This window comes from Equus przewalskii, chromosome 10, assembly GCF_037783145.1.
Source record: "Equus przewalskii isolate Varuska chromosome 10, EquPr2, whole genome shotgun sequence".
Lineage (NCBI taxonomy): Eukaryota > Metazoa > Chordata > Mammalia > Perissodactyla > Equidae > Equus > Equus przewalskii.
In genome coordinates, this window is record NC_091840.1 from 38,798,499 (window position 1) to 38,821,758 (window position 23,260).

Sequence of the window (23,260 nt, forward strand, 5' to 3'; positions counted from 1 at the left end):
TCTTGTGAAGCTCAAAAACATCCCTTCCTGTTCTCTTTGTCTCTCCTCATTCGTCCCTTTTCAGGAGCCGACTGTAGTGGCAAGAACATGTGCCTCGGGGTCGAATGGACGGGTGTTTGGATGTCGGCTTCATTATTTCCTAATGTGTTACCTTATGAGGGCCATTCTGTTCCTTAAAGCCTCCTTCTCTCAACTGTGAAAGGGATGGACAAATATCTGCCTCGGAGAGAGAAGACAACGAGAGAAAATCCTAGGAGAATCCCTCTTGGGCCTTTTGTGTCCCAGGGAACTTTGGATTCTAGAAGAGACTCAAATCATAGAAACTAGCAGGCCTAACAGTTCCAAGGATGATGTAGGTGTGTCTGATGGCTTGGCATGGACTAAAGTGCCATCACGGGGCACAGTCGTGGTGCCTGGTAAGAAACACAGCGATTCCCGGTCATCCCATAGATGGGAGATGCACTGGGCCTCTGGCCAGCTCACTTTGATGGAGAGCAGCCAGCTCCCCAGCCTCGCTGCCCTCGCTGTGCCTACTGGCACCGGCACTGCAGGTGCCCACGGTCCGTCAGACTTCACTCCCCTCCACTGGTGAGGGCCAACTCTTCCTCAGGTGTGACTGCAGCCGAGGCGTCAGGGTTCCATGACCGAGGCCTGTGCTTTTGTTCTGAGTGTGTGTGTGCCTGGGTCTACCTTATCCTCAGAAACCAAACTAGAAAGGACAAGCACATAAAGAGGTCTGAAAACTGGGACATAACAATAACAGACAGTACAGAAACACCCAGCTCCAAGCCTGCCGTCACACACAGTAGGGTTTCTTGGCCTCGGCCCTGTTGACATTTTGGGCTGATAATTCTTGGTTGTGGGAGCTGTCCTTTGCATTGTGAGATGTTTAGCAGCATCCCCGTCCTCTACCCACCAGGTGCCAGTAGTACCAACCCCAAGTTTTAACAACCAAAAGTATCTCCAGACCTTGACAAATGTCCCTTAGGGCAAGGGGTCCCCCAGCTGAGAACCACTGACATGGAGGGTGCTCAGTAAACGGTCCCTGTCTTCTCAATCCAGAAACCAAGCGAAATGCCGCAAGAGTGCCTCCTTATTTCTCATGCCCAGCCTCCTCCTGTTGCCTCGTGGGAGATCGGCAGCAAGTGACGGCCACGGGAACGCCAGGGGCCCCTCCTCAGACTCAGAGGTGGCCTCGGTGGCAGAGCCCAGACGCTGCCCTACGCTCCTGCTGCTTTTCTGTCTCCGTAGCTGGTCTCTCAAGCCCAAACACAGTCAGAGCTGGTGCCAGCCTGGCTCACTGGGGCTCTCACTCGCTGATCGAAAACTTTGCTGGGCATTTTTGGCTCTTGGGAACATTCCATTTCACATTGATTTATTATTATATTTTTAAAGACACTGAGATTTAAGACTCTTCCAGGAGCCTCTGCTTGCCAAGACGTAATTAGGAGAAAATGACAGAGGTAGTAAATATATAATTAACTCTTTTCTTAATGCCTTTTGCTGGCATCCATAATCTATCCGCACAGCCTGAGAAACTAGTTCTCTGGAATCTCTAGGCAACTAGAAACCAATTACCATCATGTTTGCATATTACATTTTTGAATAACATGTATACATGTTTTTGTCTAGGATGTTAAGTGGGGAGCTGCACAGACAAATACGGGCACACACATATTCTCAGCTCTTAATTGACTTTTGATTGATTGCTTGATTTACTCATTGGTTCATTGATTCAACAAAGATTTAGTATGCCTACTGTGTGTCACGCAACCTGTTATTTCCATCCTGCTGAAATCTGTCCCTAACTGTAAGACATTGAGTTTCTGTATATATATACACATAATGAGTGTGCATGTGAATGTGAGGAAGTCCGATACATCTGTGTACACATACACATATATAATGGGCTTCAGAGAGGTTAAGTAACTTGTCAAAAGTCACACAGCTGTTACGTAACGAAACTGGTATTTGATCCCAGGTCTCTCTGCTTTTCATTACCCTATACAATCTTCTTTCACAATGTACTTCCAAAAGGAGGTGATATTGGAGGTGAATCTTGAAAGGTGAATAGGAATTTACCAGGAAATAGCTCATGGGAAGGCTGATGGAGTGATGATCTAGGAATTCCAAAAGTAAGTGTGGAGAGATCCCTAGGCGCTTTGAGAGGAGCTGGAGGCAACAAGCTGGGCAGGGCTCAGCTTAAGGAGGGTCTTCTATTTCAGGCCCCTCACAGAACTCCCAGCAAGTTTGGCTCAGGTCTGACTGGGATATGAACCCCTTGCCCCGGGAGCCAAGACAGCTGCCACTCAGAGCTGCAGCCTCCAGCCAGGCCCAACAGCACGCGTTACAAGGTGACCCCAGGCCCATTAGGAAACCAGGCAGCACTTGATTCCACGCAGTCACTGTCTCCAGCCTTCTCTCGCCCGGGAAGCAGGGCCCAGTTAATTGCAGGGTGATCACCGTGTTCTAGCGGAGCATTTAATGTAGCGTGTAATTGCAGGGTAAATAAATACAGAGCTATTTCCAGCCCTCAGCCCAGTGCTGCAAGCGCGGTGGTGATTACTGCTGGAGATGGGCTGGGTGCGATTTCGGAGCAATGGCTTCAGGCCTGAACTGGGTCAGCCCTCCAGCAGGCCTTGTCTGCTCCGGGAGAAGCAGGATACTGATCTAGCCAAGCTTCTCATTTCCTCGGGTGCCTAGGCCATGATCGGCTGCTCCTGGACTCCTCGATGCTCCAGCCTACACCTGCATCTGGGGTTCCCTCAGCCTTCGGATCGGCCCTAACTCTCCCTCAAAGTAGTAGTTATGATGTCCAGGCTTGGAGTCAGACAGAATTGGGTTTGGATCCAGGTTTTGCCACTTAGTGGCTGTGTGACCTTGGACAATTTGTTGCACCTCTCTGAGCCACATTCTTCTCTATTACGTGTAGATAAAAATAATATATATGTTGTAAAGTCATGAGGATTAAATGAGATAATACATGCAAAATGTTAAGGATGGCGCCCAGCCCAGAGTAAGTGCTAAATGTTAGCTAATCCTTCCTCCTGTCTTTTCCCTTCTATTTCCCTCCTTCTTCTTCTCCCGCCCCCCTGCTCGTTCCCTCTCTTCTTCCCTCTGTCCCTTCCTTCCTTCCTAAGGCAGCTGTGTAGGAGAGGAAAGAACATACTGAGGAAAGAGCACAACAGACCTGGTTTTGGGTCCTGGCCGCACCAATTCCTTGCTGTTTTGACCTTTGAACAGTTATTTAACTTCTCGGGGCCTCAGTTTTCTCATCTGTTAGATGGGAACAGTTAACACCTCTTCAACAAGTTGTGTGAAGATCAAGGGAGATCGCAGCCCTAACCCTTCTGGATAGATGGTAGCAAGGCAAGAACAGGGTTTCCTGCTCGGGTTAACCCGTGTCATAGGTTGGCTTCCGCAGGAAGGAGGCTCTGAAAGGAGATTCTCCTGCAGGAGGCTTATTGGGAAGTGCTCTGAAGATGACACTGGTGGAAGGGACAGGATGGGAGCAGGATCGGGCCGTGGGGGAGGCTGAGAGCGATGTGGTCCCGATGGACGCCTTAGCCGACGCTATGGGAAGCCATGAAAATAGAGCGAATCTTGGTGTTGCCCCACTTTGGGACAAGGGGTGCAGGCCGCCGTACTTTCTTATCAATAGGCATTGGACCTGAACCACCCTGTGAAGGGGGCGTGATCTTGGCCAGAGCAGCTCTCTGCAGCTAGGGAGTAAGTCCGTCCTTCCCAAAAGGCACCTGGGAAGTGCGTCGCTGCATGGGCCACCACCTGCTGCCTTGCCTGCCCGAACTCTCAGAAAAGCCCCCTCCCCCATTCCTGAGACCCTTCATCCCCTCCTTCTGCCGTCTCCATCTCCATATTTTTAAGGCCCAGTCTTCTGTTCCTTTCTAGTTTTCCCTTTTGTTCTGACCCACTGAGTCATTTCTGGATGTTCTCATCTCCCCTAGGAAACTTCTCTATTTTGTAAAAGTTGACCTTGGCCAAGTGGCAGGAATGGAGGTGAAGGCCGGCCCTCGCCCGGCTCCCCGCCTCCCTACTCAGAGCCTTGCTCCAGCTCTGACTGTCCTTGGGCTCTTGCGTCTTGAAAATACGTGGCTGTTGGTAGAGCACCTATCCACCTGTGTGTTTGTGGCTCTAACTTCTGACGCTTGTCTCTGTGTCCTTGTGTTTCGTGTCTCTATCTATTATCATTATTTTCTTATTATCTGACTTGGCTTCCAGCCCACACGCCTTGCTGCTGCTGTGTGAGACTCCGCAGGGCTCACCTTGGCGGGGGCTCAGCTCGGAACCCCAGGGATCCTAAGAGGCTCGGGCTCTAGCTGTTGCTGTGTCCAGCAGACACGGGAGAGGAGGCCTGATGGGCTCAGGGAAGGGAGAGTTGCTTCGGGCCACCAGCAGCTCCTCTGTACGGAGCTCATTTGACTGAGGCAGAGTTCCCGAGTTCCTCGCGGTTGAGAGTGAATAAGCAGAGGGTGGAACGCTCCAAGTGTGAAGATGGCTCATGTGGCTTGGACCTTGAAAGTCAAAGGTTGGCCTTTATACTTATGTCACCTTGAGAAATGACCTTGGCGTCCTTGAACATCCACTTTCACATTGGCCCATGTGACTGGTCCTAACACGGTTGAAGTGATATTAGGAGGAAAAGTGGGGGAGTTCTTGTGGAAGGGTGGGGTTTTGCATCTTCTCCTGACATGTGTAGCCTTTCTGTCCTCTATTACCCTGAGAGGACCAGGGAGGACCCACCCTGGTACCTGAGGAGGTCGTGGCTGGGAGGGCTGGTGCTGGGTCCCACGCAGCATGGAGTTCTCAGGGTGTGGTGACTCTCCTTGGCTCCCCAAGGGATTCTGTGTGGAGGGGGCATCAGGGTCAGAGAGCGCCCTTTCTGGGCTGGGTGGTGCTTGATTGGGTGGAGATGAGGAAGGCGGGGGCTCCAATGGCCTCGCTGTCAGCTGCCCCGGGGGAGCTGTGAGCTGTGAGCAGCATCTCCGTGGCCCACTGCGGGGCACAGAGCAGTGGCTGCACCAGGCCTCCTTGTGCAGGAGAAAAGGAAGGAGAGAGGCAGGCCGGTGGTGTGAATGGTCACTTTCGTGCTCCTAAGAAAGCGCCAGGCCAGGGTCCACTTGATTGATTGGCGTGAGGCCTGGGCCCCAAGATTGAGAGGGAGTCTTGCATTCGTGGTGCCCACTACCCACCTTGCTCACTCCTGGTCATGGCTCACAGTTGTGGGGAAGCAGCTCCCGGAGGAGACCAAGGCCATGGTACCAGCTGGGGGTGGGCAGACCTCAGACCCCACGTATAGTCTGTAACTGGCTCTGCTCCAAACTGTCACCAAGGTGAGACAGTCAAGCTTGTCCTCTGCCACTTCTGTGCCCACTCCAAAAACGATGTTTCTCCTATCAAAACTGCCCTGGTGCTTCTTGCATTTTGATTGTACCTGTGACCTGTGCTCAGAAGTCTGCCAGTGGGGAAGGGAGAGGGAGCCCATACATGTGTCACCCTCCCACAAACCAGAATTCACTGGTGGGGTCAGAACCCTTGTCACTCTTTCCCAGACAAACCCCCGTCCCTCCCTGTCACACCCCACACCCTCCCCTCTTGCCAAGGCAGGGTTTATGGCATCTGAAAGGCGCCAGCCCATCGCAGGCCAGTCTGCTCTCTCCTGGCAGACTGTGACCACAGGTGTCAGAGAGGTCTAACTATAGAAGAGGACTCCCCACACTGTCGCACCCCACCCTCCACCCTCCTGAGAGCTTGCTGTGAACGTGGTCTCGCTGGCGGCCACGGCTCCCAGAACTTCATGGAAGAGGAGCCCATCTGACCATCACAGCAAACCTGCCGGTGGAAGGCTGTCACTGTCCTCACCTCAAAGCTGAAGAAACTGAAGGCTAGAGACGGGGCAGTACATCCTGGTCACACAGTGCAGAGGCAGGGGGACCCCGTTGTGGGCAGGTGGACCCGTCGCAGGCAGGCTGGACCCCATCGCAGGCAGGTGGACCCCGTCGCCAGCAGGTGGACCCCGTCGCAGGCAGGTGGACCCCGTCGCAGGCAGGTGGAACCATTGCAGGCAGGTGGACCCCTGTCACAGGCAGGTGGACCCCGTCACCGGCAGGTGGACCCCGTCGCAGGCCGGCTGGCCCTGGCGGCTGCCCTGCAGACTTGGTTGTGCTGGGAGTAGCTCCAGGCCATTTGCTCTGTGTGGCCCTCATCTGGCCCTGGGTTCTTGTCTTTCTGACTCTGCAGCAGCCCTGCTCTCTGCCTTTATGTCTGTGTGGGTTTGGCTGACACTGTGTGTGCGTCTTCGTGCCTCTGTCTCTGCAGGTCTCCTTGGGTCCGTGTGCCTGCCTTCCCTCCATTGCTGACCCGCCCTCCCGTCTCTCCGCCCATCCATCTCTGTCTCTGGCCTTCATGTCACTCTCATTCTTTTGAAATCTCATCATCCCTCCTGGTTACCTACAGCTTAAAAAGAGCCCTGCTTTTTCTGGAACTTTCATGGTTAAAATAAAAGAGGTGGGCGGGGGGAGAGAAGTTTCCAGGTCATACTAGATTTCAGAAAGTTCTTTCTGAATTCTTCTCTTCCCTGTCCAACAAGCCAGCTGAATGTCTGACCTCAATAGAGAACATCTTCCTGAGAAGCTTGGAAACACAGGGGGCAGGAGCCCAAGCAATCAAGGCTTCTAGCAGTTCCAGCCTGAGCAGCACAGGGTAGACATGGCCAGCAGAGAAGCTCACCCAAGCCCAGCCCCTGCTGACACTGTCACCTTTAACCACCCAACCTGGGGAAGAGCTGACCTCAGTGTGGTCTCAGCCATGAACTCACTCCTGTGCCTACATACCCCTTCCCCAGTTCAGTATCTCGGGGGCTGGTGCCAGGACGCAGGCTGCCAAGACTACATCCCACAGACTCATAGATATGCCAGGATCAGGGCCTAGAAATTTCCACAGCACACTGTGATGCAGTGGGCTGACAAGGCCAGTTGAATCCAGAGGCCAGGCGCCCGCTGCTGACACTATGCTGAGGGCCAAGAACAGCCTCTGGCCCCAAATGGCTCTCCATTCCTGCTCATGAAGGGGCAGGGGTCCTGGAACAGGGGGGGCTTCCCTCTCTGGGAAGGATCGGTGTCATGAGGCTGCTGTTGAGACAGGGCAGACTAGGAGACCTCTGTTCACGGAGGTGTAATTGAGGGACATCAGAGCCTCCCCTGAGCACAGATTCTGACAGGGCCAGAGGGGCCAAGAGGAGTAACCGGTACAGGCTGTGGAGAATTGGGAAAGGATGCTCCTGAGGACCCCAAAGGGCAAGATCATACAAACGAATGCCACGGATAAAGAAACAGAGAAACCACATCCTTCAGCCAAGCATGACGCCTGGCTTGTAGTTTTTTGCTGTTCCATGCAGTTGAGTCGGGTCTGACTCCTGGCTATCCGATGACTGAGTGATGTCCACAGCGTCCTGTCTTCAGCAGCCCTGCTCAGCTCCTGCAGACTCATGCCTATGGCTTCCTGTATGGAGTCAATCCATCTCACATTTCATCTTCCTCTTTTCCTGCTGCCTTCTACTTTTCCCAGAATTACTGTCTTTTCCAAAGAATCCTGCCTTTTCACGATGTGCCCAAAGTAGGACAGCCTCAGTTTTATCATTTTTGCCTTCAGCGATAGCTCAGGGTTCATTTGCTCCAGGACTCGCTCGTCTGTCTTTCCGGCAGTCCAGGTATCCGTCAAGCTCTCCTCCAACACCATATTTTAAATGAATCCGTTTTTTCCCTTCAGTCTTCTTCGCTGTCCAGCTTTCACATCCATGTGTAGAGATTGGGAATACAAGAGTGTGGACACCCTTGGCCTTGCACTCTAGCGGCACGTCCTTATACCTGATGAAGTTCCCTAATTCTTTCACTGTTGCCCGTCCGAGTCGCCGTCTTCTCTTGACTTCCTGGCCGCAGTCTCCATTTAAACTGATGACTGAACCAAGATAAGCAAAATCTTGAACCATTCCAGGGTCTTCCTTGTCTCCGTTAAAGTTGCCTAGTTCTGCCGCAGTCATGATTTTTGTCTTCAGGTGCTCAATAAATACGTGTTGGATGAATGAATAAACGAGTGCAAAATCTAGACACGGAGTTTGTCTTTTGTGTTTCTTTATCCTGGTGAACTTGGGATCATTTCCCTCTCTGAGGTTTAATTTTCACTTTTGTGAAATGGAAACACCACCAGCTCCCCAGCCTACGTCACCAGACCATTGCGGCAGTGCAGGCAGGAGGTTTTAGAAAGCAGCAAATGCTGGGCAGACACAGGGAAGTTTCATTATGCTCCACTTTCTCTCCAGCCATCCTCGGGGTTGGCCCCCTTATCCATCATCAGTATCTAATGCTTTTCAGCAATTACTCTGGGTTAATTGGTTCAGGCAGAGCAGTCCATAGGAAATGCCCCTGATGGAACTGACAAGCCCTCTTCTCGGTGCATGGAATATCTCTCTGGATTAAGTGTGCCTAATGCTGCCATTTGCTAGATGGGGGAGAAAGACGACAGGGCCAGAATGCAGCTGCACGTCATTTGTATCAGAAATACCAGGGGCCAGCTGCCAGGCTGGAATGAAATTCCAGCAAGCCTTGTTGACATTCTGGAGGCATCGCCACGACGAGGTTAAATTATAAGTTGATGATGACAAGCAGACGCACAGGAAAATGTCAAAATTAGCATGACCGAGCACAGGCACCGTCCTCCCTCCGCCCTCCTTGGGCACAGACACCTCTCCTTCCCCCTGCCCAATTCCGCCCCCAGGACCACCTCGTCTCACTCTCTGGTTTTGAAGGGAATCTTTGCAAGAGCAAGTTTGTCCTGGGGGCTTGCAGTGTCTGTCTTTCTCACCCTTCTCCACAGGCAGCCTGATAGAGGGAGAACCAAGCAGTCTCCTGACAAGTCAGTGACCTTGGACATGTCACTGACCCTCTCGGAGCCTTGTTTGCTCATCTGTGCATTGAGGATAATGACCTTCCTCCTGGAGTGGCTGAAGATGGGACAGGCTCACACGTGGACGTCACCAGGCACAGGACTTCACAGTGCCACTCTCCTCCCCACCCCCACCCTCCTCCTTGGGCCCACCCTGGCTCTTCCATCAGAAGAGAGCACCGGGAGGATGCAGCACAGATGAGGAGGGAAAGCAGGTTGGGCTTGTACCAGGGGTCCATGTGAAGTGAAAACCAAGGCTTGGAACCTGGGGCCCGGGCCTGGGAAGGCTCTTGGGGGGATGGGGACACATAAGTGTGACTCCGAATGTGTGGCTGGACCCACCATATGAGGTTGTGGAAATAAAGGCCAGGCATTTCACAGCCTGAGACTGAATTCAGCCAAGTAACATTGGTACCATTTACAAAGCACCTTTACCTGAATTATATTGTTAACTCACTCTAAGGTTATTTAAGAAAGGAATGAATACCCCATTTTACAGATGATCTAAGAGAGACCATCCAGTTTGGGGTGCAGAGAAGTTACGGGAAGAGGGAGTCAAGATTGTTACAGGGCCCAGGAGATTTCAAGGAGAGGTGGCCATCAAACATTTTGAGATTTGGGGGGTTTAAAGAAGAATTTGGGGGAATCTTCAACTTGCTTGACATCAAGGGGGAGGATGGAATCCCTGAGGTTGAAATGTACAGTGAGAATGGGGCCTTGGGGGAGGTCTTTGTTCAGTGAGCAGGGGAACAAAGAGGCAGAGATGGAGACAAAGCATGAGAGGGCAGTGATGGGGCCCAGGCCAAAGAGATGGAGAATTGGGAGAGGAAATTATTGATGGGACCAGAGCAGAGAGATGGAATCAAGGTCTCCAGCTGAGCCCACTGGATTTTGGTGGGCTTGCCTGGAACTCTCTTTAGTATTTATGACCTTGATTCCACAGGAGCATGAGTTATTAAATCCAGAAAATTGGGATATCAAATTGGTTTTCAGGTTCTAGCCCACTGAGACCTGTCTGGTTTTTTCCTTTTCTCTTTTCTTCTTTGGCTCTGACTTTCTTAGCAAACAGAGGAAGACTTTGAGGTTCCTTAAATGAAAGTGGCTTAGATTCCAGAGGCTGGTCCAGGATATGCGGGAAAGGGGAAATGAGGAAGCTGGAAGGAGAAAAGCGAACCACACGACCGGGGAAGAAGTCTGGGCCGGCATCTCTCCCCAGAGGACCCCTCATATATGGGCCGTGATCCCTGCTTTTGTTCAGGCTTCATGCTCCCTGCATGAAAAGGGCAAAGGGCAAAGGGCAAAAGGGCAAAGACCCTGCAAAGGGCTCCCCAGCCAGAGAGGGATCTGGAGGGGGGACAGGAGACAGGATCAGTTAGGGTTAGTACCCAAACTGTAGTTACTTTCAGCCTCAATTCATAAATTCATTCATTCAACCAATATTTATGGGCACCTACCACATGCCAAGCACTGTTCTGAGCACTGAGAATTCAGCAATGGACAAAGCGGACACAAATGCCCACCCTCATGAAACTGATGTTCTAGTGGGGAGAGATGGTTAATGCACAAAATATAAAGTAAATTAGACAATTTTAAAATAGTACAATTTTTAAAAGATATGAAAGTTCTGCAGGGGAAATGGACCCGGGTAGGAAGACAGGAAAAGCCGAAGGGGCTGCAATTAGAAATAGGGAGACCAGGACGGGCTTCACGGAGAAGGTGAAATCTGAGCAGACTGTAGGACTTAAGCACGCAAATGAATGGATGACTAGGAGGCAACCCACAAAATCAGAACTAGGCTGTGAACAGTGGCCTCAGAAAGGAGAGGAGCCAGCAATCTCCAAGGATCTAGGGAGGAGGAGTCCATGGGCAGTCTCTTCAGGACTGGCCTCTATGGATGGATGGGCCTCCCAATCTTTCCATCCCAGGGGCGCTTGCTTCAAGTCAGCTTCTAGGAAAGGGGAAGCTGGCTGGTCTTGCCTGAGTCTCCGCCAACCTGTCAGGAAGCACGCCTTGATGGACACTCCCACCAAGATGGCACGCCTCTCGAGGGTGGCTCCCCAAGGGGAAAATCCAGTCATGTGGATGGGGGTGGTGTGGCGGGGTACCAGGCAGGCAAAGATAGCTAAGATGGCCAACACACACACACACACACACACACACACACACACACATACTGGCTGCTGGAGAAGAGCACATGAGATAAGAGTGCTCAGAGATCCTTGAATTTGCCCCCTCACCTTGCAGCTGGAGACACTGAGACTCCGGAATTGGGAAGGCATTACTCAGGATCGCTCACTGAAGAAAGGGGAAGTTTGGGGCTGGACTCCAGGGCCCCTGACTCTCAACCAGAGTGCTCCCCACTTTCCAGTGCTTCCCCGGAAACACAGACATCTGTGGAGGAAGGACCCTTAGAAAGCCTCCCATGGAATCTGCCCTTTTTTCAGATGGGGAAACTGAAGCCAGGAAGAGGATTGAGAGCATGGAGAATGTATCTCGGTAAAAGGCAGTACCACCTCTGCGGGAGATTATGGCAGAAATCAGAACTTTCCTTCCCTGGACCAGGTAGTGGGACGATGCATGAAAATGTTCCTTTACGGGTCTCTGGGGACAAGGGGAGTGGGCCTGGCAAGTTATTTCTGAGGCGCAGTGGTGGCATGTGCTCTGTAAGAAACGGCCCAAGGATCACAGCGAATGCGCTTCCCAGAAGGAGGGTCTGTTTGCAATCTGGGCCACAAATCCTATTTGCTTTAATAAGCCTGTGTGTAAACGCTGGGCTGCGGCTCACGCCCCATGGCGGCCTGGTCGGAAGAGTGAGCAGGACTGAACCGCCGCTCTCTGTGTCTATATATTCAGGAGGTTGCGTGATGCAAAGTCAAATACAGCCCGAGTGGAGGGAGCGCTGCAGAGCTCCATTTGGTGCGAACACAGTAATTGAAAATTAGGGCATTCCTGCCTGCTCGGTCTTCACTCTGGAATTTGCATCCCTGCCGTGCTGGGCAGTGCAGAAAGGCACCTGTGCACCCCAAGTCTGGGCCTGCTCCTACAGGGAGAGCTGTGGCCTGGCCATTCTGCCCTGGCCCTTTGAGCACAGCCATCCCCTCTCTCCAGCCCGCCCCCCACCATGGCAGCTTGTCCCCACGACACAGAAGAGAGAACCTGGGACCATAGCACTGTGTTGATGACTTGACTGGCTGGTGGGTACCCCTTCCCTGGGTCCTGGGTCCTCGGCGTGTAGTATCTGCTTCTGATCCCTTCAGTTTCACAACCTCTGGTCCTCCTTTGGTAACTTGCAGAACTTGGGCTCCCACTCAATGTTGAGCTCTGTGTGTTCTGCTCGGTCTCTGCGGAGAAGGCCTCTGCTCCAGCCTCCAGCCCAGAAACATCACTGGCCAAGCCAGAGAGGGGATGGCAGAGATCCTTGCCTAGGAATTCCCATGAGATCGCCTCTCTCTGTGGGTGGGCCCTGTCCAGGGCTGGCCGCAGCCATAACTCTGACGCTGGCCGCTTGACCTGGGTTACTGCTGCTGGATCATCCCTCGCCTCGCTCAACCTTAATTTGTGCAGAAGGAAATTGTGTCTCTAGAAGAGAAGAAGCTTCTCAAGGTTTGTCTGCATTCCCCTTTTCTTCAACTCTAGCTGGCTAGGACCCTTGTACCATCCATGGAGGGGCCCAAGCCCCCAAAGGGTGTCACGATACCTAAAGCTTTCGACTGTTAACACACTTATTTCTTATCAAAACAGACCTGTCTGTGTTCTTTTCTTGAGGATCCTCTGTGAGGCAGGAGCCCATCTTATAAACCAATCCTTGGTGAGGTGTCATGAGCTGATCACAGACATCTAATTGAATTTGTCATTGCCTTTCCTTGAGGGGTGGACAGTGAGAATTTCAGACCGTAAAGGAGATTTTTCTTTTCAGAAAGAGAATGCTTTCTGGTGCTCATGAAATCATACTGTCTGGTCAGGAGCCAAAGGGCTGGCCTGGTCCTGTGTAAAGGACTTGGAGGGTATTATTCTGAGCCTGGAGATCCCGGGAGCTCCTGCAGTATCAATCTTTGTTTTTCAAGGATGAGAAACTACTCTTTTAGAGTTTAGAGCCCGTAAAGTTTCTGAATGTGAGCATTTTTCTCTTCTCCCTGCTGGGTTTCATGTGTTACATAAGTGACCTCATCGTCAAATGTCTATTGATCATGATGACTATATGTCAAGTTGTTGGTTGGGACTGGAGGGGGATTCAGACATGGACAAGGCACGACTCTCTGCCCTTAAGATATCTTATAGTGTGGTTGAAAAATAGGGCTGTGATGCTGATAATGATAATAATATTAGCTTGACACTTGTAAGTCTCTAGTTTGAAGTTGATAGTTTCTGGCATTACTCAACGTTTTTGAGGCTCAGTTTCCTCACCTGTAACCTCCCGTTGTTGTCATGAGGATCACAACAGGTGACGGATGTGAAGTGTCATGGGCCTGGTTGTTATTATTATGTCTGTTGTTTTTCTCAGTCTCAGGACAGAATTATTAGGAATGTCAGCAGGATCACAATTCCCGTTTACGTGATGATAGCCCAAGAATTCCGGTCCCTTCCTTCTTTCCCCCTTAAACCGCGGGAGCAGATTGTTCTAACTCTGCTCTAATTGTTCAGGTCTGCATCTGAAGACCCAGGTTTGAGTCCCACCGCTCTGCTGTGCTGTCGAAACCCCTTAATCGCTTTGGGGTACGATTTTCTCATAAATACAGATGAGATAGATAGGGTCATAGATAGAAAACTTGCTAATTTTCTGTTTGTGTGTCCTTACACCCATACAGGCGTGTCCTGACACACTCTTGCATTCCTAGAGAGTTAATTCCAGCCAGCATAGTCCCTTGCTTCCTCCTCAGCTCTCTTATCTCCCAGGGGAATTTTAATTATGCATGTGAATGTGAATGGCAGGACAGGGGTAGGGATGTACAAAACTGCCACTTTCCGGAGCTGCTGTAAGTGTGTGTCGGTATGTGCGAGTGTGTGCATGTGTGTGAAACCCACCCCTTGCAGCCTTTGCACTTGCCAGAGCTCTTCCCCAGGGGTCACGCATCCCTGCTCAGGCCTCCTGAAGATTTCAGCAGGTGCCAGGCTCAGGGACCGAGGCTGCTCCGTTTCTGCTTGGTGTTTTTCTCGGTTAGACGAGGTAGGCTGCTACACTGACAGCCCAGAAAACAAAGGCAGGAGTTGGGGTGCTGATAGCAGAGCCGGCTTGGAACCCCACTGCCCACCTTTGGAGTCTGTGCTCAGCTGGCTTCTGGGTTTCACGGTGAGCCATTTCTGCCATAGGGCTGGATGCCACCTTGTGCCCTTTGAGTGGCACACTCATTGCATGGGCATCCTGGAGGGAAGCATAAAAGAAAGGCAGTTGAGGGGCAGACCAGGAGAGAAACAAAACCCTCCACGTCCAGGCTTGGCTTCTTAGACGTGATGGACCACAGGCGAGCCGGGGAGGCTGGCTACATCCTTGGGAGGACTGAGGGCCGGCAAGTTGGCTGTCAGCACCAGTGACTCAGGGTACCTGGGTTTATTCAGAGCATTGTTCCTGTCCTGTGGGGAGGGGTCTCAGGCCCTCCCCTATAATCAGGATGCCACCTGGTATAATGGAAAGAACAAGCAATTTGGGGGCAGTCTTGGACTCCTTTCCTGGCTGGCTCTGCACTCGCTCCCTGAGTGACTTTAGGATGGTATAGCCTCACGGAGCACTGACAGCTCTTCCTCAGCGCCCCTGGTCGGGTCAGCCTGCCGTCCCCCTCCATCTGGCTTCAGGATGGTCTGACGAAGCCCTTGGCCTCTGGGACTGATTGCTGCGTGGGCTGCTCAACCAGAAGCTGCCCAACTTCCCCGCCTTGTGTGGTCCTCGCAGCCCGACTGTGATGCCGATGCCACCACTGCCGCTTAACTTTCCCCACCTATTGCTCAGGACTTGGGCAGCACACTTCACAGCTGAGTTCCACCACCACCTGTCTCTGGGATGCATTCCAAGTGCAGCATCCATCTGAGCAGAGACTAAGCAGAGCCAGGGCCTGGTCAGGATGAAACGAGAAAGTCTGGGTAGGAAACTGCCAGGATCTAGGGAATGATGCAAGGCATCCATCGAACCCAGTGGTTCTCAACTGGGGATGACTTTGCCTCCCAGGGGACATTTAATAATGTCTGGGGACAAGTCTGGTTGTCATTTACTGCAGGTGCTACTGTCATCTAGGGGAGAGAGGCCAGGGATGCTGCTAAAAATCCTACAATCCACGGAACAGCCTCCCACAACAAAGAATGTCAACCAGCCCAAAACGTCAACAGAGCAGAGATTGAGAAACACTGCTCTAGCCTCAGAACTGCCAAGGAGACAGGCAAGTTGGGACAAACAGGCCTTTGCATTGCTAGATGTTCATGTTGCCATGAGCTGTGTGGTGCAAGGAGGGTGGCCCACTATCACCAGGGGGTCTTTTCCCTCCCGCCCCCCTTCCCTCCCCAGCCCAGTGCAGGGTGACTCCTATCAGGGGAAGATGCTTTTGGTGCCTCATCCACATCCCCTTGCCACTTACCACCGCACAAGCTGCCGACGGGAATCCTGCTGAAAACACCTGTGGCTCTCCAACGCTCTGCTGAAGGCTCGTCTCAGCCCACAAGCAGGACAGGGCGGAAACACCCCAGAGCAGCCCGCAAGCCATGGATGCTGAGAGCTGGGGATAAATACCCTAGCACATTCTGCAGTGTTTCCCAGAGGTCCCAGAGGGACTGAGCCTCAGTTGTCCACAGTGGTAATGGGCTCATTAACGCACCCTCTTCTGCTTCCTTCCCCTTTGGTTCTCACTTCTAAACTCCTCTGCTGATGCTTCTTGGGACCACCTTACAAATGGACTGCTTCATTCCTGGCCAGAGCTTGCTTCTGGCAGCCCGACCTAAGACAAGTGCCCATCCTCGTGTGCCTGCAGGAGTGAACTCTGCCATTTGTTGATGCATTTACCCGTCTCCTTACGTCATTCACCCATTTGGTCAGTCCACACATTGATTGAGCACTGACAATGTGCCAGGAAGGGAGGGTTTCATCCCCACTTATAGATGGGGAAACTGAGGCTCCAAGATACACATACACTTGTTCAAAGTCCCTCAAAAAGTAAAGAACCAAAACTAGAGTATAAAGCCTAAACTCCCAAATGCATTTACACCTATTGTACCTACCAGTTGTTCCTCACTGGCTGTGCTCAGAATTACCTGGAGGGTTTGATAGAAACACAGATGTCTGAGCCCCACTCAAACGAATCAGCGTCTCTAGGAGAGGGGCCCTGGCATCAGTATTTTTAAAGGCCCCTTTAAAGCACATGTGTACGCAGATGGGGGATCTGTGCACCCCTCTCCCTCAGCCCCAAACACACATCCCCTCCCTGACAGGTAGAGGTTGACTCCCGGGGGGAAGCAAGAGAGAGGAAGGGAGCCCCTTCCGTAATTGGGGCTGAAACTCAAGGCTGCCTTGTGTAGTCACCCATCCCACCTCCCCAGCCCCTGAGGGAAGCTGGCACCCGTGGAGCAGGCCAGCTCCCCATTGTTGAGTTAACATCCTTGAAGAAGCATCTTGCCAGATTCCACCTAGACGGGCTGCCCTGTGGTTTTCACTGCCTGTTTTCCGGTTGGAGTTTCCTGTCCTGCCATATGGTGAGTCCCTGTAAGGATGGCGCTGATGGGGCCGCACGCTGGCAGGCGGGCACTTCCTGGTACAGAAGTCCAGTGGTGCTGGAACCCCCAACTCTGCTCTCACCTTGCCCTGCCCTCTGAAAGGGTCAGAGATTCAGGTATTTTAGGCTAAATCTAGAGGCAGGCCATTAAGAAACGGCATCTCCTCCCGCCACCCCTAGTCTCTCTGGGTCTTCTGTGTGATGGTGTAATTGCTCCAGCAGTCTGTTCTGTTTCTCCCTTGCACTGCATGGAAAAGTAGTGGCCGCAGCCCGTGGCAGGGCTGCTTTTGGAGACAGCTTTCGAGAGGAAGAAGGAGGGCCCTCTGGCTCTCAGAGCGCTCCGTGCAGTCTGGCTTCATTTTTAGAGGTCTCCATGGAGCCTCTGCCTCCTGTTCGGTGCTCGCCAGATGCCAGGACTGGCCCTGGAGCGGCGAGGTCACTGTTTTTATCCTGAGTCTCCTGGCAGCAGGAAGGCACTGGGCTGGAGGTCAGGCAGACCCAGAGCTGAATTCTGGCTCTGCCACTTACAAGCTTTGTGATTGTGAGAAAGTCCTATAACTTTCAGGAAATGAAAGGACAGGAAATGCCACCCATTTTTGCAAGGTGGGTGTGAGGATGAAGTGGGGTACTTGAAGGAACAGCACATAATAAGCACATAGTATGGGTCGGCCGTGCGGTAGGGCCTGAGTACGATGCAGCTATTGGCAAGAGTTCCAGGCCTTTGTAGCTGTGTGGCCTTGGTTCTCGCATCTGTAAAATGGGGGTAATAACACTACCTACTTCCAACACTGGCTGCGTAGTTTGTAGGGCCCAGCGCAAAATGCAAATGTGAGGCTCCTTGTTCAAAAATTATTAAGGATTTCAAAACAGTGACAGCAGAGCATTAAACCGGCTGTGGGAACTTTCTGAGCCCCGGGCCCTAGGCAACCACACTGGTTGCACATCATCTACTTCGCAGGGTGAGGAATTAATATGACAATGTATGCAAAGTGCTTACGACACTGATGGTGTTTATTACGACTACTAATTAAGAGTGAGCTATATTGTGGGAGCCGTGAGTTACCCATTTTGCTGTAACACAGAAAGAAAGAAATCGACTGAGATTGGAGTTTTTAAGCTTTGAATGGAGAGCTATATCGAGAGATGTGACTTTATAAGGTGACAGTGGGGAGTTACGGAGCACAGTGGGGTCATCTTCAGAGTGGTGTTTAAGAGTCCTAATCGGAGCGTTGTGTGGGGAAGGGAATGGGGGGGCGACGTCCAAGGAGAGAAAAGAAACAAGGAGACACCTAAGACATCACTGCTGGGTGATCAGAAGAGAGATGGTACTCACAAAAATGGGGAACCGGAAAAAGGAGATTTGGGGGTGGGGTGAGCTGCTTTTGGCCACCTAGAATCTGAGATGTCGTGGGGCGGCTGTGGGTGGATGTGAAACAGGCCTTTGGAAATTGGGGAACAGAGCTCAGGCTGGGCTCAGATGGAGACTTGGTGGGGGGCGGGGGCCGCTCGTGGAGACCCACGTGGACACGGCTGATGTACCAGAATAGACGCAATGATCGGTGCAGAGCGCATTTTCAGATTGCAGGAACCAGGGACAAAATAGAACCGGAAATCGACTCTGTACAAAATTAGCAAGTGAAACTGGGAGCTTTGAACTGACGGAGGGAAAGGGGGAGGAGTGGAGAAAGTGCCGCTCCTGCGTGGAAGATCTTGAGCGTCTGGGATCCTTAGTTCCTTCATCTGTAAAATGGGTACAATGTCATTCACCGATAAGAAGGTGAAATGAGAAACTGTGTGTCAACTGTTTCTCATCAGATCGGGTATGTGTTAATGAGAAACACAATTTAGTCCCGTCCCCACTTTAACTTCTGATTCTTGGGTCTTTTTAGCGAGTTACATTCTATGGTGTTACTGGTTTTTAGGGAGGCTCAGATATATTTATTTTGAGAGTGATTTGGGTGTGATATGAGATACTTTATGTCTATTATCTCCTTTAATCCTCACGGGATTCTGTGTGGAGTACTGGTATTCCCACTTTACGGATAGGATGCTCAGAGACGTTAGGTATTTACTCAAGGTCACACAGCTATGACGTGGCATGGTGGGATTCCAATCCATGTGCCTCATCCCAAAGCCCACACCATCTTCATTACTTAGTGGGAGCGGGACTGACGGGGCAAACCATCTGCCAGCACTCACCCTCCCGAGCCGGGCTCCCCTCCAGCACACCTGCTGACAGTACCGTCTGCACAGGTACGCAGATGGAGACCAGAGAACACCTTGTTCTACAGAGCTGTTCTTGTAGGTAGTTTGCTACGCCCGTGTTGCCGAAGCGCCGCACACCACAGGCCACTCACAGGGCCTGGGGCTTGTCTTCTCTCTCCAAAGCCTGCCCTGTTCTGCAAGGGGAGGGCGGGCCCAGCATCCCACCGGCATTGCGGGAGGAGCAGCAAGCAGCAGGGTAGCTGAGCTGGGAGGAGGGGAGCTGAGCTCTGTTCCTCCACTCTTCCCACTCCTCCTGGGCCCGTCACTTCCCTGTTAAGAGAGGAAGGTGACCGGAGGCTTTCACGTGACTGCCCAGGTCCCCTTCCACCTCCTCAGGTGGCAGACAGGGGAGGGAAAGGCTGCGAGAAGCAGCAGAGTGAGGTGGTTAAGAGCGTGAGCTCTGCAGCCAGCCTGCCTGCAGGGAATCAATCCAGGCTCCGTCCCTTCCCAGCTGTGTGACCTTGGATATGTTGCTTAGCCTCTCTGTGCCTTGGTGGCCTCCTCTTTAAAATGGGAGTAATGAGATAGTGAAGGGAACTGGCACAGGTAAGTGTTTATCATTGTTATTATTGTTTGTGGTTGTCGTTAATATATCGGAAGCCTGATCATCCTGAAGAGATGCCACTTCTTCCATAAGTCTGTCCTTGTCTGTGCCTCTTGGATTGCACCTGGCCTTTTGTGCTTGGCCCTGCAGCACAATTACTTGGGTGGCTGGCCTGTCTCCCTGCTAGGCTGGGGGTTCTGTGAGGCAGGGATGGTGTGGTGCCTCCTCAGCTCCATGCTTCCTACTATGTGAGAACTCCACAGTGGAGCGTGAAGACATGAGCTTTGCAGTCAGAAGTATTCGGTGTGAATCCCAGGCCTGCCATTTGCTAGCTGTGTGATCAGAGGCAAGTTGCTTAACCTCTCTGAACCCTGGTTCCGTCATGCATAAAGTGGTGAATTGGCACTTTCCCCATGAGCTAGCACATGGACGTGTTTGCTGTAGTGTTTGACACGCGATAGCCACTCAGCATAGGCCTGTGCCCTCCTTTCCTCATTCTCGTTTTTCGTTTCCCCAGAGCATGTTGACCACTAAGTGCATTTTAAGTGGAGGATGGAAAGTGGAATTCACGGGCTCCTGGAAACCCTCGACCCCACCCTACCACCAGCGTCGGGGTGAGCGCCATCAGCGTTCAGCCCCTGCCAATGAGTCAGAACTTCTCTTGTAAATCATAAGCAGGCGGTCGTAGAAGGGCAAGCTGGATGGGAAACTGAGGCCAAGAGAAAGACAGCGACTTCCCCCAAGGCCGCAGCAGCCAGACAAGAAGCCATGTTCAGTCTCAGTCCTCTTCCCACCAGCCCAGGTGGCTGCCCAGAGTGGGAGGAAGTCTCACTTTAAGCCACTGTCAACCAGTTCCCCTTTCAAATGAAAGGAGAAGGTTCTAGAAACAATTTGAGGCATGTGTGTGTGTGTGTGTGTGTGTGTGTCAGGAGAGAGGGAGCTGGTTGAAAAACATAGTCAACGGAGCTGGGCTCCTAAGGAGGTGAAGAGAAGGAAAAGGAGTCAGAAACTTCAGCCGCTTCCTGGTTTGCAGAGTGGTCCCACATGTCTGGAGGAGAGGACCCCTGTCGGCCGCCTTGGGGTGACAGAGGGCAAATGAAGCTCTTGCTATTGCCTCCCCTGACCCCGGTCACTGACGGAGGGACTAGGAGTCCTCTGTAGTTGGGGACTACAGAAGACTAGTGACTGTCCCTTCCAGGCCAGCTCAGAGGGTCTCCTGCGTGATCACACCCCCACTCACCAGCTGTCTGGACCTGAGCTTGCTCAAGCCTCTGACCGCTCATCGTGCCACGTGGGGAGAGGTAATACCTGCCTTTCCAGCCTCCCCAGGTTGCTGTGAGCATCAGTGAGGAGACTTACAGAGCCAGAAGGTAGGCGCTGGAGTGGGTTGTAGAAAGATCCACCCCAGTGTGGCTAACTGGTTTCGTCCAGCATGTTCACTTCAGCCAATGGTGGTGGCTACCAGGGGCAGTGTCCTCAACTGGGCATAGCACAAAGAGTGCGGCCATCAATTAGTAATGGCTGCCATGGGCACCGCAATGGGGAGTTAGGGCCCGTGTACCATATAATTTTCTCTTCCGAGTTCATCTCACTGCTTCATTCTGCAAGGAAGGAGACTGAAGCCCACAGAAAACAAATGCTTAGTCAGGCACCCAGTTGTTGAATGACAGAAAGGGTCCCAGCCACAGATCTTCTGATGCCAAATTCAGTGATCTTTCCATTAAGAAATTTGTCAATTATAAAGCACGTCACAAATGTAGTGATGTGTTATTGTCTTTCTCTATTGGCCTCTGTTTGCCTGGAAATGGGTCACCTGCAGTCCTCCTGTTTGCTCCATGAACCAGAAACCCACACGTGTGAAATCCTGAGAACTCCCACTACTGAGACATGCCGAGTTTAATGTTCTCATTCAGACGCTGACAAATGACGACAATGACAATGATGGTGACATGAGATACATGGTGTGTATTATTGTATATTATATGTAATATATATTCTAGATATACTATGCATTTATATTATATATGTTATACATAATATAGCAATAGCATAATTTAGTGTCCACTGTGTGTTAAGTACAAGGGCAGGGCTAGCCGGCCACCTGCTCGATTCCACTCCATGCTTCTTCAAGTCACTTCCCCTCTCTGGGCTCCAGTTTTCTCATCTGAATAGTGAAAGCACAAGGACAGATGCTTCCTCTCTGCGCTTCACGCTGTCAGCACCTACCCTGCGCCCAGAAATGGGGAGATGGCACAGGACAGATAACGAAAATGTGAATCCCGGCTCTTTGCTCTGAGGCACTCCACCAGACGCTGCCAGACAGTGCCCCCAGGAGACAACGCGGCGAGGTGGAGAGACGGCCCAAAATGGGATGGGGAGGCTGTGAGGTGTGGAGGGGCTGGTGGAAGCGTGGCAGAGAGCAGAGGTTTGGCATCACCCGGGCTTGAAGTCTGACTCCAGCACCGACTAGCGGTGCAACCTTGGGCCAGCAGCCGCTGACCCCTCTCCAGCCCTCAGTATTCTTACCTGTAAACTGAGCCTTATTATAGATGCTGCAGGAGACCTGGGAGGGGAGAGGCCCCATGGGCAGTGCAGTAACTGACACCCCAAGTCCTAACGTGGCAACGAGTGAAGTGGAAAGGCATTTGGGGGAGAGAGGGAGGGGGCATTTGTAGGCAAGGAAGACTTCCTGAAGGAGGTGGTTTAAGGCCAACTTCAAGGAATATTAGTTTGGGTTGGGAGACATGAAATGACACTAGTCATTTTTTACCCAAAGTTGTTTCCTTCTCTTTGGCCCCTGTCCACTCCTCTTTGCAATGGAGCATGAATATTAAGCACATTTTTCATCCACTTTGAAGAAAACCAGACAGTGCTGGCAGTGTCCTGGTGCATCTCTTACATATTTAAAGAGCATCCTGTTGATTTGAGGGGGAGGCAGCTGGGCCTCGGTTCTTCTTTCTCAGTGGCCCCCAGTACAAGCCGACAGGAGCACTTTATCCCTGACCCCAAATGATAACAGAGGCAATACCCACCTGTTAGACACACCCCATAAAATGTCGTGCAGTTTACAAGGCCTTAGGAAAGCTACAGAACCCACTACGCCTCTGGGATGGAGAACAGACTGAACCAGCTCGTTTCCTCCCTGGAACATCCTCCCTCCCCATTCATCCTTCCATCTGGCCATTCATTGGTTGGTATTTGAGCATCTACTTGTACCAGGCACTACACTCCTTCAAGACTCTACTCAGATGTCGCCTCCCCCAGGCAGCCTTCCTTGATATCCCCCCCACCTCTGCTGGGCTCAAAGCCCCTCTCCCATGTTCCCAAAGTGCCCCATGTTTATTACATGTCTTGCCCTGTTCTGTTTCTGTGCCTGCTTCCTCATTTGACTGTAGGTTCCTCCATCTCTTTTGCTAGTAAACAGTAGGAACTCAATAGGTGTTTGAGAGGCCTGAGTTGGCTTCTCCCTGCCTGATTCTGATCCCTTCCCAGATGTGGAGGTTGGAAGGCAGATGTGGGAGAGGCTTTGGGCTCTGAGGTCCCACGGTGCCTCCCTGCAGGAAAGGGCAGCAGGGGGCTCCACAGCTCCCTTTGGTTGAGGTTTTTCCTCCTTCTTGAATACGTCCTTTACCCTATCCTGCAAGACCTTGAGGTTGGGCTTTGTGAAGTTCTGCCCTGGTCCGAGCAGCCATCACCCGAGGAGGCAGTTATGCGCAGCGCCTGGTGAGCCTCTCAGAACAACATGCCTGCTCCCGAGGAGAACTGCAAAGAGGGAACACTCACTCGGCTCGACACAGGCACCTTG

At 52.0% G+C, this 23,260-nt stretch overlaps 1 protein-coding gene and 1 long non-coding RNA gene across 2 annotated transcripts in view; both read left to right on the plus strand.

Moving 5' to 3' along the window:
* The window catches only part of ASIC2 (acid sensing ion channel subunit 2), a 995,375-nt gene that overhangs the window by 132,548 nt on the left and 839,567 nt on the right, over nucleotides 1-23,260 (plus strand). The gene's annotated exons all lie outside the window — the stretch shown is intronic.
* LOC139073939 (uncharacterized) lies at nucleotides 19,250-21,416 on the plus strand. The gene is made up of 3 exons (XR_011523139.1): nucleotides 19,250-19,457; nucleotides 19,973-20,825; nucleotides 21,275-21,416. It is a non-coding gene; the product is annotated as an uncharacterized lncRNA (long non-coding RNA).